Genomic DNA, 19,918 nt, shown 5'->3' with positions numbered 1-19,918 from the left:
TCCTGTACTGAAACAGAGTGAGGTGGATGGGCTGATCATGCAGAGCAACTGCTGGCCATAGAGGCATAGCCGCCATTTATGGTATCCGTCTCCAGCCCCATGACAATCCGCGGATGCCCGGGAAGTGTCTCTGCCTCCTCCTCCATCCAGGGAGGCAAATCCTAGCCCCCGGGTCAAGCCACTACGTGGCTACCCAGAAGGGTCCACATTCCTGATGTAGAGGCATTATCAAAATGGAGTGATTCTGATGATATTTTGATGGTAGATTGCTTGGGATCTCCTTGTAAGCCATTTGAAACTCTTTGGCAAAGGGATACATGGTAGTGTACCGGATAAATATTGTGCTTATTATGCTCTCCCTACATTTTAGTGCCTGAAGATTGTATGTGAATTTAATTTCAGATATTAATGCTTTTTTAAAGACTTTTAATAACAGTAGCTACTGTTTGGGCCATATTTTTTAAATCTTCTGTCTCTCGCAAGTGGGATAACATACATTTTTGGGGAGATGCCACCATCACAGCTTAAACACTTCCTTTCTTCCTACTTCATGGACCACTGGCCTGTAGTCCATCAATTTCCACGGACCATGAACTTTTGACGTACCAGCCCAGTTTGCAGACTGGTCCAATGGTTCGTGGTTAATCACTTCTGGAAGCCCTGGCTCCTCTCCGTTCACATCCAGAGAGCCCAAACTCAGAGAATCTTCAGGAGCCTCTCCTCCAGCCACCCTCCAAGTTTGGTCAAGATTGCATTTCGGACATCTGAGTTACAGACTCCCAAAGTGGCCGCCCTTAGGAAACTTCCAGTAGATACTGGAGTCTCAAATGCCAATTGATTTGCATTGGCTAGCAGCACCAAAAAGTTGCAATGAGGTAAAATCAAACAGAAAAGGGTGGGAAAAGAGCCCCCTCACCACACAGACACCTTCCCAATCGTTGCCTAGGGAATTCACTTTTGCTCCTTGCTCGCATTGAGAAGAATGGGAGCTGTCTGGTTGTCAGGCAGGGCTGCTTATCAAGGTGTTGAGGGCTAAGATTGGCTGCAGAATGTCCACCCCTCCCTTGTAGAATGGGAGCTCTCTGGTTGGCAGGCAGAGCTGCCTAGAAAGGGTTTGAGGGCTAAGATTGGCTGCAGAACATCCACCCCTCCCTTGCAGAATGGAAGCTCTCTGGTTGGCAGGCAGAGCTGCCTATCAAGGTTTTGAGGGCTAAGATTGGCTGCAGAACATCCACTTCTCCGTTGCCTAGGGAATTCATTCTTGCTTCTTGCTCCATAGAACAGAATGGGAGCTCTCTGCTCGGCAGGCAGAGCTGCCTATTAAGTTTTTAAGGGCTGCAAAAAGTCTACAGACATCCCTCGATTGCCTAGGAAATTCTTAGATCGGCTCCAGGATGTCTGGACTCACGGACCACGGACCGGTCCAAATGGACCAAAATTCATGAAAAAGGTGGGTCCCACAAACTGTGTGTTCGTGAACTACAAACTGGGCCGGACCGTGTCTAATTTAGGTCTGTTTTCCACCATGTGCACTGCCCACCTCTAATTATGAGCCTTGAATGTGAAGAAGATTCATAAATAAAATTGGTATGCTATTTAGTGATGAGATGATGCACTGTCAGCAGAGAACAGACGGCTGAGCCTCAGCATGGCACCACATGTTTGAATCACCAACAGCTTACTGGTAGTATATACGACATTCTTTTCTTTTATTGTGTTGTATTGCTTAGGCGATACGTTTTCACTCTGAGTCTGGAAGCCTTTTGAGATTCATAAACAAGCAACATCCCAGAGGACAGGAATGTGAGGCATGCACAGTTCTCTCTAGGAGGTATCGGCCACATAACATACATCCTCAAAGTCAGGTTGCCATCGCTGAGGCCGAATACTGACATGTTTGAGGCATTGCTGCTGACATTGCATGCTGCTAATGAATGACAGTGCCAAAATGCCAGCACTTACCTTGTCACCGCAAAAGAGTTACAATTAAATTGCCCCTTAAAAAACTGACAAGTGACGAAAGAGGTTTCGATGAAGGTCATGGGTATCTAGGATTTCTATTCCCTTTGAGCACGGCCATAATTTCTGATTTCCCACAAAAGAAATCACAAGACAAATGTTCTCTCATAGCCTAGAAGATTTTCAAGAGAAATATTAAATTACAGAGGCAGACTTTAGTACTAGGAGTGCAGCATGAAGACATGCTATACTGTGAGGTATATACCAATCCAGTTCCTCTTCTGTATTTTTAAACCATGCCCCACCTGTGTGGCACTATCTGTCAAAGGTTGTGATTGTATTTCATTTTTGAAAAGGGAAACTAGCTGACTTTTTCTCTGTTACGAAAGGCAGCCATTTATGAAGCTCCTCAGGAATGTACGTGCTCATCCAGTACCAAAGGATCAGTTCCTCAAAAACCAGCCAAGCTCTCTAAAATTCACTTCACAGGAAGTCCTCTGAGCAGTGGCTTTATACAAAGTAAGTACATTTAGCTTATTGTTGTCTAGTCTCACTGTTAGCAAGTTTCTAGGCAAAGAAAGATCTTTCTCAAGATCGTATATCCTTTTAACTGGAAACGTTTGGGATTGAAACTGGGTCCATCACTGTGCAAAGTGAATGGGCGTCATTGAAATTCTCAGTCTCCAAGACTCAGTGAATATAACTGTATGTTTCTGTTCACATGGGTCAATTTTGAGCATCCTAACACAGGCAACCTCACTTATTTATGTATTTAAAATACTTGTATCCTGCGTTTTAGCAAATATGCTCTCAAATCAATACTTAAAATGATAAAACTGTGCTCAGTAACTAATGAGGCCAGTTCTAAAACAAACATTTCTAACCAGCAGCAAATTAGACTCCCTCATTCTGCCTCTCAACTGATATTCAAATATGCCGGACAATGAAATTTCTCCTACTTTAACTAGCAATATCCACATAAACAGACTTCATAATTTCATAGCACTCTGCAGTTCCTTACAAAATTTTGGTTTATTCGTTTTCATTTCATCAATTTTCACACGATCTCTCACAATGTACAGTTGAATTGTACAGCAAGACAGATGATTTGCACTTAGCTATAAGATAGCTAATTGGCTTTAATATATTTATTTCCTGGATGAGGCAAATTATTTAGATCTTTTCCAATCTAATTTTAGGTCTGGTTATGGGACTGAAACAGCATTGGTTGCCCTGGTAGATGACCCGCGCCGGTAGATGGACAGAGAGAGTGCAAATATATTGATTCTCCTGGACCTCTCTGCAGCTTTCGATACCATTGATCATGGTATCTTTTTGGAATGCCTTTCCAAGCTGAGACTGGGAGGCACCATATTGCAGTCGTTCCAGTCCTACTTGGAGGGTAGGTTTCAGAACGTGGTATTGGGGGACTCCTGCTCAGCCCCTTGTCCTTTGACCTGTAGGGTTCCAAAAGGTTCCATCTTGTCCTCTATGCTTTTTATCGTCTACATGAAATCGCTGGAGGAGGTCATCTGGAGATTTGGACTGGGTTGTCACCAAAATGCAGATGGTGCTTAGCTCTTATGTTGCACCTCCAGCTGATCTCAGGGAAGCTGGAGAAACCATGAAATGGTGCCTGGAGGCAGTTTTGGCGGTGCTACTGGTGAGCAGAAGGATTGACCCGGGATTTAAGGTGTCACTCCTTGTGGATGGGGTTGCACTCCCCTTGAAGGAACAGATCTGTAGTTTAGGGGTGCTTTTAAAATCTTTTATTCAATTAATTAATTTTAATTTATTAGCCAACTTGGTGGCCCTATGAAGGCAGAAGGGTGGGGTAAAATCTTGTAAATAAATAAATTTATTTAATATCGATAATATGAATATGCACTTTACTAAATTCTTTTTGTATGACATTATTGTGATGCTTTTCATGTTTGCCATTTTTGTATCTGCTGTTCAAATTAGTTTGCTCCTTTTATGCCCTCTATATGCTACAATAATGCAAAAAGAGCATGCAAATACTTCCAGTTAAATGTGAATAATGTGGGACAAAAACATGGAAAACCACACGTAAATAGAGACTTGCAGTATGATGCGCTCAAAGGAGAAGCGAAACTGAAATAATGGTTTTTGAACTGAACCAATAGGGATGAGAAATTTGAAATTGACCTTAATATGTAAAGTAAGTGTGCCATCCGCACTTATTACTGTGGGACATACTAGCATAATGCTAAGGTACCCATGGGAATCGTGTCACGCTGCCCTCAGCTGTAGGTAGTAATTGGACTTATCATAGTCAAGCCTGCTCCCCATAACTACTCTCTCTTTAACTTCACTAAATATTGGAGTCAGTTCTTAATTATACATAAATCAGTACAGAACCAGATTTCTTTCTTTCCAGTCTATCAAGCAATTTACTGTGAGATCCTGAGGGCTACCTCAGTACTAAACTAGGCCTTTTTCTCTGAAGCCATTTATTCAGAAAGCTTAGTATGTGTGAAAAGTGATGCATGTCTCCAAATGTGACTATCCTTAATTCTAAGAATCTTACTCATTAATTTACAATAATGAGATGTAATGAATATTTATAGAAGATTTTATCTATACCTATTAATTTGGCAAGATATGCTACTGATATCCTTGCTCTATGAATTAATGACATGGCGGTGATGGGGCGGGGTGTATGTGGGTGCTGAGAGGAGAGCAATGAAAAGCTGATTAAAATAAAGACCTATGTCTTCTCTTTAAAAGAGTAACATGATCTGTACAAATGGGAGTTTACTAGAAAATTCATGGAACCTCCCAAAGGGAGCTAAGTGATTCTCGGTGCATAGATTGGTTTTTGCTTTTATGGATTATCATTCCTCACCCTTCCTGTTTCTTATGTAACCCCTCCCCCCTTCCCAGGACTGTCTTTTGTCACTTCTAGAAATCAAGCATCTTTGCTTCTTTCTATTAATATAAGATGCTTATTTGGATTAAAGATCAAAGGAAGAACAAAATGGCAGCTTATCTTTATTGTGGACCTCTTTTTACTTCCAGTTACTACCCTGGGATGGAAATCTGGACCTGAATCTTGCTCTTCTACTACAGACTAACATGACCACCCACCTGAAACTATACTGTTTAAAAACTGTGTGAGGTTGTGTTTAGCTAGGCAAGACTTCCATTTAATTCTAGTTGTTACTATTTTTCAGAGCTGCCGGGGGTGCGAGTGGGGACTAGGAGGACAAACTTCTGTGGGGCCACTATCACTACTGGAGGGGGCATAGAGCTGGGAAAACAATTTTTCATATTTATTTATTTAAAAATTTAAACTCTGCTTTTGTCCCCAGTGGGGACTCAAAATGGCTTACAACATCTGTCTTTCCTGCTCATTTTATCCACACAATAACAGCCCTGTGTGGTAGGACGTGCTGGGAGGGTGTGACTGACCCAAGGTCATCCAGTGCACTTCCAGGGCAGAGTGGGGATCCGAACCTGGCTTCCTCAGATACTCTTCTAACACTCTAACTACGATATTACATTAGCTAGTTTCCATATGATGTTTAAGTTGAGTCCTGGGTAGTATGAGAGTGAACCCAGAGGAAATCATTATTGGCAGCCTTGATAATTGTTGTTCAATCCTAAGCATGTTTACATAGAATCAAGTATCATGGAGTTCAATGGAATTTGTTTCTTAGTTAGTATTTTGGTAAGTATCCTAAGAGACATACTCAGCAGGATTAGGATAGTCTTTTAAAACATTTAAACATTTTTTTTCACATCATAGAAAATGTAGTGTCCAGTTATTCTATATGTAATCTTGAGTTGACAAAGGAGCCTGGTTGGAAGAATCTGTATAATATCTATATAAATCTTACCTGTATGTGTGTACGTGTATTTGTAAGAAAGGGCCAATGAGCATTCATTTTACAAATGAAACCAGGGACCAGTACCGAGATAAATGTGTAGTTTCAATCACACGTTCAGCTGTATATATGTTGAACGTAACTTGAGAATTACTTAACACACATGTAAAGAAAATCAAATGTATTCTCTGTACACAGATTGTATGTGCATTTACTGTAACTTGTGAACAGGGCTATTGTAATCAAACAGCAATCAAATCCAGAAGTTGCTCACAAGTGTCTGCAAATATAGCACATTGAGCCTGATTTTCAAGCTACTTTCTGATGTATTAAAACCTCTACAAAACATTTTTCCATGTCCATTTCTTTTAGTTTGTGAAAAATTGTTGGAATAAATGCTTACATGATGATGTGGTGTTTGGTGTTTAATAGAGATAAAAACTAGGGTTAGCGCTATTGAACTCAAATCTTGAGATAAAAACCAAATCCAAAGCTGGTTTAGCTTGGTATGTGCCATTCATTCACTTGAAGTGTGAAAGGTTTCTGGTTTTTTTTAGGATGAGCAGTTGATAGGCTCTGTTACAGCATGGGGGGACTGGGTATGGGCAAAAGCACTACAAATCACTGAAGTTGGATTAAAGAAAGTCATCTGTTAGAGTATGATCCATCCAAATTTATAGACCTTCAAGTCCTATTGATTTCAATGGATGAATTAAGCATGGATCATGCCCTCAACTTTTTTTCTCCCTTTGGTCTGAAATATGAAGACAGAAAATAACTTTTATTTCTGCACCGGTAGGAGCTTTCTGCGGGTATTCTAAAAACTGTACTCTATGTTTCTCAGAAGTGAAATGAAATGTAACGTTTTATGACAGCTGGCTATAAAGGTAGTTGCTTTTTGAGCATAAACAAATTATGCTTTCCCAGCAGAAAGATATATAGAATTCCAAGCTTTCAGTCGCAGTACAGCTGAGCTGGACAAATGTTACCATACAAGAGTTCACGGACATCTATCTATTTGAATGCTAAACAGCACTTTTGCTGTGTTTCAATCCATATTTGTTTCCTAAATTCATGTGAAAGAGGAACTGTTCATGAGATGAAAGGAGTAATGGATGCTTACAGAGCAATTCTGTGCATGTTTACTCATAAGTATATCCAACTGTACTCTGTGGGCCTTCTTTCCAGGTAACCATGCAAAACATTGACGCTCCAGTCATCCGCTAATATATAGTCAAGCAGCAGGCCTTCCTGGTTTGTGCAGTTTTATCTAAAGGCAATATGAATCACAGGGAGCTGATTATATTCCAACAGCTCTGATTCTCACCCATGTATTATGTATCTGAAACCAGAGGAAGAAACAGACTAGATGGATTCTTAGTTCAGAGCAGTATAAAAATGTTAAGCTTAATTTTCTGTTTTTATCCTCATAGGAAATAGGAGAAATAGGCTATGGCTAGGTTATAAATTCCTTATTCTGTTGGGGCTTTGCTTTCATTTGCTCCGAAACTGTTCCCACTGTCAAAAAGGGAAGCCAAGCCACTTAAAACATACTGTGTCTTTGGCAATGAGAATTTCTGTAGAAGAAGTGTATGTGTGTAGGGGGGAGGGAGGCTTTGGTTGTGTGTTACCCCCAAGCACTAATTTACTTAGCCCAATAGGGACAGGGGCAGTGAATAGAGACTAGCAGCAGAGGGAGAGCCTGTTTGCTGGGAGCTGTATACAATTCAGGGCTATAAATATCAAGGTGAAGATGTAGCCTTCATTCAACGATGTCTAGTTTGTTCTTTTTTATGCAAAAGGAGAGCATTAGAAGAATCTAGCACTTGGACTGCAGGAGTTGGAGGTGAGGATGCTTGCTACCCCCCCTGCCCTCTGCAAGCACAGTCACTGATTTCTGCTCCTGTTTTTCACATTTGCCTCTTGCCTTTGCTTTTTTGCATGCTAAAGGTGAGAATGGATCAGGTTCTTCAGCCTCAAAGGGCACACCTGTCATCTGAGGCATGGACCGGAGGGCAAAAGCACAAGGGCTCTTGGCCCAAGGCTCTTCACCTGTTGCACACTGCCAAGGCCCAGCCATTGCTCTCAACAACTGGAAGAAGGCCCCCCACTAAAGAGGGAGAGCTCTACCAGTTACATACCTGGCGACCAGGAACAGCTGACACTGAAACACCACCTGGTGGGCAATGCTAATGTCAATACATAACAACTGTAGCTTGGACTGTTGTATGGCTCTCTGTGGACACTAGCAAGTTGAATGTTAGTTATTTATGGTGTATCTTTGTGGCCATGAGAGCAATCCCTACTTGAACTAGGATGCATGACAAATACACTATTCCAGTGCAGATGGGATCTGGTAGATGTGACCAGGATTTATTCTACATTGTTTCAGCTCTGTATTTGGATTTATGCTTGTTTTCAAATTTCTGCAATCCATACTCTATTATGTTGTTTATTGAATGTCCCAGCCATTGATTTATCGACATACTCTGTGTAATCCACCTTTAGTCTGAGTGAGAAAGGCGGACTACAAATAACATAAATAAAATAAATAAAAATAAAATAGCTGTTTCGAGCAAGATCCAACTTCTTCCTTGAATTCATAGAGACTATATTTATTATAGTTATCTGGTTGCTGTTATACTTATGTGTTTAACTATATTGATCTTTGTTGTATTGAAAGTTGGAATGTTGAGTTAAGAATCTTGTTAAATTTGACTTGAAATTTCTCTTTCAGAGAACGTACACAGAAAGAGGTTATGTACAGTTCTTTGTCATCTGTATAGATATACCAGGCTATCATGTGCCAGACTGAGAGAACCCCTTAGAGAAATACATCTTCATTTGTTGACTTGAGAAGAGAAAAGCCATTAGAACTTGCTATTATACATAATTCAAATAGCGAACCCAATCTATTTTTAAATGTGAAAGCCTTATTTTGTTGAATCTGGAGTTCCAAGAAGAATAGAAACTCAAGCTTAGAACTTGACATAACTGAAGCATGATCTGATCCACAGCTTGCAGACATCAGGAATAAATGCAATCCTCCTCATCTTGTTTTAGAACCCTGTGGAAGAAAGCTGTAAGCTTTAAGCACGAGTTATAGCATCAGGTTTGGGAGAAAAAGACAGGCTGTATTTGATGTAGAAGTGGCTGCTCTGCTTCCAGTAAGAAAACATGAATACTCCAGAATACACAAGGGTAGACCCAGCAAAGACAAGGATAGGGTACTGTATATCTTACTGTGGGCTACTGTTCATTCTCACATGAGTCAACCTGTACATCTTATAGTCAAATATCTTGATTCTCTTATATAACTGAATAAAATATACTTCATTGTTGTAAGCATCCTCCATGGTTTCAGTAAACCTCTTCTAAAAAAGCTGCCATCTGGAGACAGTTTTAGACTGTTACTTATTTATCAAAAGCTAACACATAGAATAACATTCAGAGCAAAGTAGAACGGCCCATCTAAATAGTTACTCAGTCCTTAGGGACAGCGCTACTGATAGCCTGATGAATGAGTTGAAGAACCATTATTGGTGGATTTGCTCATATGGATATCAAGTTGTTTGGGTTGCAGCTCTTGATTTATTCTGCTCTCTCATGTGATGTTTTATATTGTATTTTTTGTTTTGTTTTCTATTATTGTTTAAAATGGTTTGTCAGTTTGTATCATTAACCACCTTGAGAGCTGATTTGTTCAGCAGAAAAGTGGGACATAAATGTCAGATGAATAAAAACCACTCATCTAAAACTAGTAATATATGAGCTAAACTATGAAATATGTAGGAAACCTACTTTAGTATTCTCATGTCTCCATATGTATTATCAATATTTGGAAACCTCTATATCATTTCTGTGCAATATCATAACATCAACACGTCCCTTTACAGTTATTTTTGTGTTGATTACTCCTAATTTCCAAGCATCATTTCAAACATCTTTCCCTAACAAAAAACTAGTTTTTATGGTAGTTTTTCTTTCTTATTCAAATCTTTGGTTTCTTTCTTGAGTTTGTTTTTATTAACAGTTGGCATAACATGATGCTCCTCTTTCCTCTTTGGTGATTGGCTTTAAAATCCATTGATTGAGGATAACCTGCTTATATTACTCAGGAGTGATTTCTTTGCCAAGTCCTATAGCAACATATCCAACATGGTAACACACAGCTAGGTGTTTGAGCGGCAATAGGTTTAAATCTAGTTGGAAGCAGCTTTATGTTTAAATATTTATTGTATATTCTGATAAGAATGAAGAGATATTTCTTAAAAGCTGAGCGATAAAACCAAGATATTCTAACGAACAAATACCTGTATATGAGATTTAAGCTTCCATGTGTAATTTCTTCTTCAGCCAAGGCATACCTGTTCCCTTTCTCTGGATTGTATAGTAGCTGGACTTCAGAGAACAGACTAGGAATTTATTGAAATTTTAGTTTCCCCTTTTAAACTGAAACTTTCCTAAAATTTTATCTGCTAAAATCATGGCTCTGGCATGAAAAATAACCCATGGCAAATCTCTGTCATACCTCTTATTAGCATGTTACCCACTGAAAAATGATACCTTGCCAGAGACCCCATGAGTATGAGATCACATCCACTCTAGCAAGTCAGACAACTCACAACTTGGCCAGGGAAAGCCCTCCTGAGGTGACCTCATCCGCAAGCCAAGTGGAACTGACTTTATGTACCATTGTCAGGGGCTATGCCACCATTTGGTCTCTCTGGAGTTCCAGCAGAGGCTAAAACAGACAAAGATCCATTGTATTGATGCAGCTACCTCTTTCCCTGTGTTCCACTATGGCAGCTTTTTCCTTATCTGAACAGGGCCTTCTACAGGTGCCACCTTGCACATGGGCAAAATCAACAGTTGCCCCTAGATGTGCATTGTCTCTGGTGGTTTCCACTAGGGGTGTGCACAAAAAAAAATCTGTAAATTCGTGTTCAGTAATACCAAACTGGGGGCGGGGGGGGGGGGCGGGAATCAGTACTTCCCAACTGCTGTATCTCCAGTTTGGTTTGATAATATGAAGCAAATTCAGTAAATTTGGCCATTGTTTCCTACGGGAAACTCAATTTGGGTATATCCAGTAGACTGGGTTAGGTCATTTTTGACCAAATTTCACCAAATTTGCAGGAGACATACTCCTAACTGTCCTCTAAAGACCGCTTCCCTTTGTTTTATGGAGATTGGACCATGGGGGGGCACTTTATGGCTCCTCAAAGAAGGTGCTCCCAATTACCTCAAATCTCCATTATTCCCTATGGGGAAAATTATCTGGGAGCTAGCCAGAGGGCTGGGGGTGGCATTTTATAAGCAAAATCCACCAAATTCGCAGGAGACCTACTTCTGAAAGTACACCCAAACACCACTAAGTAATTTAAGTTAAACTGGAACCAAGTACCCCAGAAATCACACACACCCCGAGAAGATCTACAACCTTGAACCAACAACAATTGGACACAAAACCAAACTTATGGCAACAGAAAACACCAAGCAAAAAATAATGAACTTTATACAGAAAAAGCACCCCAAGCACCAACAACTGGAAAACAGCATCCCCACAGAACAACCAGCAAATCAGAGAAGAGTTTAATAAAACTAACTAGAACTATAAAACACCCACAAAATTCACAACAGGATCAACCACAACAGGATAAAACAAAAAAGACCGCCCTCGAAGAACAAGCAGAAAAATTAACAGTAAATCTAAAGCCAGAAATCCCCACACAGCAAAAATGAAGTTTTTAAAAAGCAATGATATTAAATAAACAGACCGCCCCCCCAAAAAACAGTGAGTCTAATTACTCTCAAACCAGGCAGCAGCAGAAATCCTCCAAGTGCAGCAGGTTTCATCAGGCAACAGCAGGAATCCACTCACTCCAGATCAGAATCCAGTCGCAGTCCAAAGCAGGCCAGACTCCCAGATCACAGGGAGAATGCCAACAGCCAGCAGCAAAAAGCAGGCATTCTCTCTCAATCACCAGGCTAAAGCAAAATGGAGACTGCTCTGAGGCAAACCTGCCTAGTTTAACACCTTGCAGGGCAGTTTTAAAAAGGCATTCTCCTGCTTGAGAATCAAATTGCCCAGAGAAAGAGAGTTCCTGCAAGGATTGGCCACTTACTCCCCTCCCCTTTCCCCCTCCCTTTCTGCCTCAGCCTCAGTCCCAATCCCCTTCCCTTCTTCCCTGTCTCATCTGGTTAAAAAAAGATGAAAAACAGTGTTTCTTTGCTGTTCTTTAGCAAAAGAACAGCAAGGAACAGACTAGCCACAATTTCCAAAGTTTACCGAATTTTACCAAATAAATTCAGTAAACTTAAATTCAGTATTACTGGGCTTCCGGTTTGGGATTCATGGAGGTCTAACGCAGCTCCATTTGTGGAGCTGACCGGATTGCCGTTTTAACCGGCCGGAGGGGTGAAAATAACCCGCGGCCGACTGCTCTCAGGCGGGGAGCAGGCAAAGAACGCTCAAGACCCTAGGGTGAGCTAGATCTCGGACGAGGGGGGGCTCTACACAAGGAGTCTCCCCCCCGATCCTTGAGGTCCCACCTTGCGACGGGTCGGCTATAATCTCTGCGGCAATTTTGGGGCCAATTCGGCTGGCATAAGACCTACATACCCAAGCTTCGATCGGGGAGGGAAGTCGAGAGGAGAATTTAAGATCGAAACAGCGATTACAACCCGAGAAAGTTGAAGAGAAGGTAAAGATCGCTATCTCTTGAAACGGGACAGATTGACAAAAACAGAGAGGAAAGAAAGTAGATTTTTAAACTGCAACAGACTAGTGAAAAGGAGGTGAAGACTCGGCAGGAGTTGTATTTTAAAAGAGACTAAGTTTAAAGAAGTTATTACAAAAATCGGACTATTGTTTTGAATACCTGTGGTTTTGGAGCTGTGGGAAAAAGACACCATCGCGAGACCTGCTGTGGGAAGACGGGAGACAGGAAGTGCGTAACAACAATAGAGTGGCTGGAGGGAAGCGGCCCTTGCCAAAGGACAGGAAGTGGGGAATCGCCATCTTTGAAAGTGGAAGGGTCGTGGCTTCAGCGGAAGAGGAAGTAGGCCATCTTGGATTACAACAACATAGAGAAACCATAGAGAAAAGACGCCCGACATTTTGGATATAAAAAATTAATTTTGGCAAAGATTGGGACATTTAAAAAAAAGGAAAACGTTTAATTATACGCCACGGAGCTGAGGAAGAGAGCAGATTCGTGGGAGCGAGCTAAAGCAAGCCCCACGATGTCGAAAAAAGAGTGGCAATCGGCAATAGAAAATTTGGACAAAAAACTTATAGACATGATGAAAGAACTTAAGGACACGAAATTGGAGCTTATTAAAGAGGTCAAGGAAGTTACACAGACAGTAAAGTCGGAGCTGTCAGAAGTGAAAAAAGGCGTGGAAACGATTAGCAGTGAATTACAAGGAACGCAGCAGAGAGTTAAAACAGTAGAAGACGCGATGGAGAATTTAATAGACACGCAACAAACAGAGATGAGGCTGGTGAAGGGGAGGATGTCAGTTGCAGAAACTAAACATATGGAGAAGCAGCTTCGTTTTCGTGGTCTGCCAGAAGTGGAAGGGAAGTCAGCGCAAGAACAGATGACTGAGGTGTTGGCTGATTACCTGGGGAAGGAGGAGGAGGAGATTGTGGCTATCCTAGATGTGGCGTATCGTGTGAACTCGAGAATTGCAACCCAGAGGAAACTACCAAGGGATGTGATTGTGCAGTTTACAACTAGAAATATGAAAGAGAGGATTGTGACAAAACAATTTCAAGATCCATTGGAGATTGATGGCAAGACGATTATTATAATGAAGGAACTGCCCAGATCAGTGTTATTGGACAGGAAAAAATATAGAGTGCTAATTCAGACTTTGAAGGACATGAATATCAGATACAGATGGGAGTTACCGGAAGGAGTGTCCTTTGAGTTTGGAGGGGCAAAAAAACGCATCAGATCTGAGCGGGAGATGGAGAGATTTATCAAGGACAATGAAAAAGACTTACCAACAAAACCATGAATATGGAGTGTAAAGTATTATCTTGGAATGTAAATGGACTAAACTCACCGAATAAGAGAAAAAATATTTTTCATTGGCTATTAAAACAAAAATGTGATATTGTTTGTCTGCAGGAGACCCATATTAGAAAACAGGATGTAAAATATTTAAAATCTGGAAAATTGGGCAAAGAATTTGTAGCGGCTTCCAACAAGAAAAAAAGAGGAGTGGTGTTGTATATAAAAGAGGAGCTGCAGCCAAAACTTGTTATGAGAGATGTGGAAGCTAGATTTGTAGTAGTGGAATGTAATTGGAATTTAAAGAGAGTGTTGGTAGTCGGACTTTATGCACCTAACGGTGCAAAGGAAAGCTTCTTTAAGGACTTAAGGAAGCACCTAGACGATCTTGTATATGACCAGATAATTCTTGCTGGAGATTTCAATGGAGTGACAGATTTGGAACTAGACAAAAAGACTACAAAAGCACAAAAGAAAAGAGGACTATTGCCAAAGCTTTTTTTTGAGTTGATTCAACAAGAGACTCTCGAAGACGTATGGAGGAGAGAATATCCTAAAACCAGACAGTTTACTTTTTATTCTGCAAGGCATCTTACATTATCAAGAATTGATATGATCTGGGCCTCAAAGGACTTAGCGTTATGGACTAAGGAGGTAGAAATAATGCCGATGGTAGGCTCAGATCACAACCCAATTATGTGGAAATTTGGAAAAAGGAGAAAAAGGAAAGCCTGGAGAATAAATGAGGACTTGTTACAGGAAAGTGAGAATATGGAAACATTGAGAAGAGAGACTAAGTTTTTTATACAATACAACGTGAATAAAGAAGTACCAACCAGTAAAGTTTGGGACGCGTACAAGGCGGTTGTAAGGGGCATACTAATGGACTTAAATGGCAGAGCAAGGAAAAAGAAAGAGGAGAAGAGACAAGAGATTGAGGAGAAAATAAAGGCCAAAGAAGCACAGTTAAAAAAGAGACCAGGGAAAAAGAAAATACATCAGGAAATCAAAATTCTTCAAGAACAGTTAACAGCAATGAGTAATAAAGAATTGGAGTGGAACCTTAAAAGACTGAATCAAAAAGCTTTTGAGGGTGCTAATAAACCTGGGAAATATTTGGCATGGCAATTGAAGAAGAAAAGGGAAAAGAAAATAATAAATAAAATCTGTGAAGAAAATAAAACGTACCTGGAGCAGACTACCATTAGTAGAGCCTTCTATAAATTCTATGCGAAGCTGTATAATAAAAAAGAAGTAACCAAAGAATCAATAGCATCATATTTGGAGAAAACTAAACTTCCAGAGATTTCGGAAGCTTGGAGAAACAAGTTGAACAGTGAAGTAACTGATGAAGAAATAAGTAAGGCAATACAATCCGCAAATCTAGGAAAGGCGCCAGGGCCAGATGGACTTACGGCTAAATTTTATAAGACAATGGCCAACGAACTGGCACCATTCCTAAAAGAGGTGATGAACGGAGTTTTCAGGGATCAAAGAATTCCAGACACTTGGAGCGAAGCGAATATATCATTGATCCCAAAAGAGGGCCAAGATCTGACTAACGTGAAAAATTACAGGCCTATATCATTACTTAACAATGATTACAAAATTTTTGCGAAGATATTGGCGGAGAGACTGAAGGGGTGGCTCTCGGAAGTCATAGAGGAAGAACAAGCAGGCTTTTTGCCGGACAGACAAATAAGAGACAATTTAAGGACAGTGATCAATGCTATTGAATACTATGACAAGCGTTGTGATAAAGAGGTTGGTTTCTTCTTTGTAGACGCTGAAAAAGCGTTTGACAATTTAAACTGGGACTTTTTGTTTGCCACTATGGAAAAGCTACAATTGGGAGAAAGATTCATCAGAGCAATTAAAGAAATTTATAGAGACCAGACTGCAGCAATTGTAGTGAATGATGAATTGACCAAGAAATTGACGATTAGTAAAGGAACAAGACAAGGTTGCCCGTTATCTCCATTGTTGTTCATTTTAGTATTGGAGATTCTGATGATACAAATACGACAAGATGAGGAAATACGAGGAATAAAAATAAAGGACTATTCATACAAGGTTAGAGCATTTGCAGATGACATAATGTTAATTGTAGAAGATCCATTGGAGAACATGCCAAAAGTGATAGATAAGATCAAGGAGTTTGGTGATTTGGCAGGTTTCTTCATTAACAAAAAGAAGTCAAAGATACTATGTAAAAACATGACTAAGCAGAAACAACAATTGTTAATGGAAACAACGGACTGTGAAGTAACTAGTAAAGTGAAATATTTGGGAGTTGAGCTGACTGCAAAAAATATAGATTTGTTCAAGAATAATTATGAAAAATTATGGACTCAGATAGAGAGAGACTTGATCAAGTGGAATAGACTGAATTTGTCATGGTTGGGCAGGATTGCAGCAGTTAAGATGAACGTGTTACCAAGAGTAATGTTTTTGTTACAGACAATACCAATCATCAGAGACTCTAAACAATTTGAAAAATGGCAGAGGAAAATATCAGATTTTGTTTGGGCAGGCAAGAAGCCTCGAGTGAAAGTAAAAGTTCTACAAGATGCAAAGGAGAGAGGCGGAATGCAACTGCCCAATCTGAGACTTTACCATGATGCAATCTGCCTAGTTTGGCTAAAAGACTGGATGACATTAAAGAATAAGAAACTATTAGCCCTAGAGGGATATAAAAAATTTTTTGGATGGCACGCATACCTATGGCATGACAAAGTAAAGGTCAACTCGATGTTCCTGCATCATTTTGTAAGGAGAAGTCTATATACAATCTGGAAGAAGTACAGAACTTACCTACAAGAAGGAACCCCCTTGTGGGTGGTTCCATATGAGGTGATAGATCCGAGAGCTGTGGATAATGAACAACAATGTTTAACGTACAAAGAAATAACTAAGATTGAAGTATCTAAACTTAGAATAAAGACGCAAGAGGAACTATCACCTAACTATGATTGGTTTCAGTATAGACAGATTAGAGACTTATACAACTCGGACTTTGCAAAAGGGGGCATACGAACAGAGAACTCGGAACTAGAGCAGACCCTTCTTAAAGAAGACAAGAAAAGAATATCCAAGGTATATCAAGTACTGTTGAAATGGTATACTGAGGATGAGATAGTTAAAACACAGATGGTGAAATGGGCTATAAACTTTAATAAAGAAATAACAATGGAGGCATGGGAATACTTGTGGAAAACTACAATGAAGACAACGACATGTATTAATATTAAAGAGAACATTTTCAAAATGATCTATCGTTGGTACATGACACCAAAGAAGATTGCGCTAGGGAATTTGAATACATCTAACAAATGCTGGAAATGTAAGAAACATGAGGGCTCCCTCTATCATATGTGGTGGTCGTGTGAGGTAGCTAGGCAGTTCTGGGGGGAAATAATAAGAGAAATGAGTGAAATTTTACAGTTTCAAATAAATAAGAACCCAGAACTCCTGCTGCTAAACTTGGGAATGGAGGGAATTCCAGCCCATCATAGGACGATGATATTTTATATGACTGCAGCAGCTAGACTTTTGTATGCGCAGAAATGGAAAGTACAAGAAGTGCCAACTATTGAAGATTGGATCTACAAATTGCTGTACATGGCTGAAATGGACAAGATGACAAGAAAACTGAGAGATCTGGACTCAGGGCAGTTTAACACAGACTGGGAGAAGCTGAAACAATATCTGGAGAAGAAATGGGAGGTGGGAGGAAAACTGTGGCAGTTTGAGAACTACTGAAGTATAATAAAAGTATAAAAGAGAGGGGTGACTTTACCGGGGGAGGAAGAGAAATGGGAATTTATAAGCAGTTAGATTAATTGATCGAGATATATATAGATATGTAAAGATTAAGTGATAGAATATTGATAGAGAATAATTAATGATAAGGTTTAAACATGAGGATTGAGTAACTAACAATATTTTCTTTCTTTGATAAGATTTATATGCACCAAACTGAATGCATAGAAGAGTTAAATTGATTGATTATGTGATAAGTTAGATAGAATTACCATAAAAAGATGAAATGAGTAATATATAGAGAATAAATCAAATTGTTTGATTTAAATGTGGGAAATTTTTATGGTTTACGATGTATAGGTTTATGATATATAGAAATATTCAAAACTGGAAAATGGGATAAATTGGTTATCTAAAGACGTACGGTTTGGGTGTATAATAAGTAAAGGAGTTAAAGATGTACTGCTTAATATAATGGAGAATGTATATTTGTTTTAGACAGATGAATTTTATAGAAGTAAGGGAAAAGGGACAGAGGGTGGGAAAGCTGTTGGAAGTCAACAAAAGGGGGGGAAAGGGAGGGGGTTAGAAACGAAAAATTAGGGGAAAATTGAATGTAATGTAAAAATAATAATGCTCTAACCCAATAAAAAATTTTTCAAAAAAAAAAAAAAAATTCAGTATTACTGCATATGGTAACCCCTTTTAAGTTTTGTAATACCAAATTTTACTGAGTCAGGTAAAATTTGGTATTTTAAACTGCATACAGAACCTGATTTGCATCCCTCTAGTCCCCACTTTATGGAATGGCCTACCCGAAGATTTTAAGAAAGCTTTCACTTTCCTGGCTTTCTTGAAACTATACAAAACTGAATTATTAAAAAAGGCTTTTATAAGAGGGCTATAATTTAAGGAAGTGGTCTCAAAGAGATGAATCAGTAAAGGAATATGAAATGACTTTGTAATATTGCTGTAAGTATGATCCTAACTGGTAGCTCCTATGTTGTTTAATGTCAGCCTTAGAATTGCTTTTGCTCTATTTCAGCATTTCTTCAACTCAACATTTCTGCTGGTTTTAAGTCTTTGCAAATTTCCATGTATATATCCTATTACATGTTTATTGAAATGTCTTTGAAATTGACTACTGACTTATACTGGGTAATCTGCCCTGAGTCTCAGTGAGAAAGGCAGACTATAAATCACATAAATAATTAAAAACATATAATAAATAAAAATGTGTCAGAAGTGCTGTGGCATTGCCATTGCTAGTGTACAACGTTCATGATTTCCCAGAAGGATTAGTGGTAGCTAGGGAACAGAGAGTATAGCAATTGGTCCAGGAAACAGAGGAGACCAGAACCAAACTTCTCTTTTGCAGATATGAGATAAAAGAAGAGCCTGATAGCCCATTAGACACCATGATACAACCACCCTAACTATCCTGAGACCTCTGCCAGAAGACCAGGAGTGTTGCATGCCAGAACCTGCTGGTGAGGATAATTAGCAAAGCAGAGATTGTGGACCAATTACTAGAAAGAGGGCCTTGTGGTGATGGCCATGTCACCTGAGGACCAACTCCCCCCCCCCCATCTTGGTTCCCATGCCAATATTTATCAGTCTCTAATCCCAGCTGTTTTTAAAGTATAAACCCAGGATCTGGTAACTTAATTGAAAAAGAGAAGTTTTCCATGAGGCTTACATGTTCAGTCACCTTTGAGTAATTTCCTCAGCGTTCCAGCATGGGGAAACAGGAGTTAATAGAGAACCCACATGACATGAAAACCCATGGCAGGGTATATGGGCAATCATAAGCACACATTCACTATGGCCTCAGTTAACAATCTCTCAAAGATTGATTTGAAAATTAGAATCTAGTAATGAGTGAAAGAGTGGGGGAGGAATATCCTGTTGCTCGTCGAATGGGGGCTGGAAGAATCTCCCGCTTTAGCTCTGAAATGAAATCATTCAAGAAAAAAGTTGCAGCACTATAATGAGGCATACATGCTATACAAAATAATGCCTCTGTAAATAATACTTTAATGAATGCTGCTAGTAGAGGGGAGGGGGGAACATAATGACACAGCTGCAGGATAGTAATGTAGTTACAGGGAGCCCTCTCTAAATAGACTCCCTTAAGCAATGCACTACGGCAGCAGTTTTTATGCTTTCTCTCAGCTAATCTCCCATCACCAACATCCCCTTTGTCATATTGATTTCTTGCAGGGAGGGGGAAAGAGGAGATGAAAAAAATGGTAAGGTGGCCTGCCTTTGTCAATCCAGACCATGGTTGCCAGGCAACGCGATGACCTGACTCAGTGG

Source organism: Eublepharis macularius, chromosome 1 (assembly GCF_028583425.1).
Source record: "Eublepharis macularius isolate TG4126 chromosome 1, MPM_Emac_v1.0, whole genome shotgun sequence".
Lineage (NCBI taxonomy): Eukaryota > Metazoa > Chordata > Lepidosauria > Squamata > Eublepharidae > Eublepharis > Eublepharis macularius.
This window is presented reverse-complemented; position numbering follows the sequence as displayed.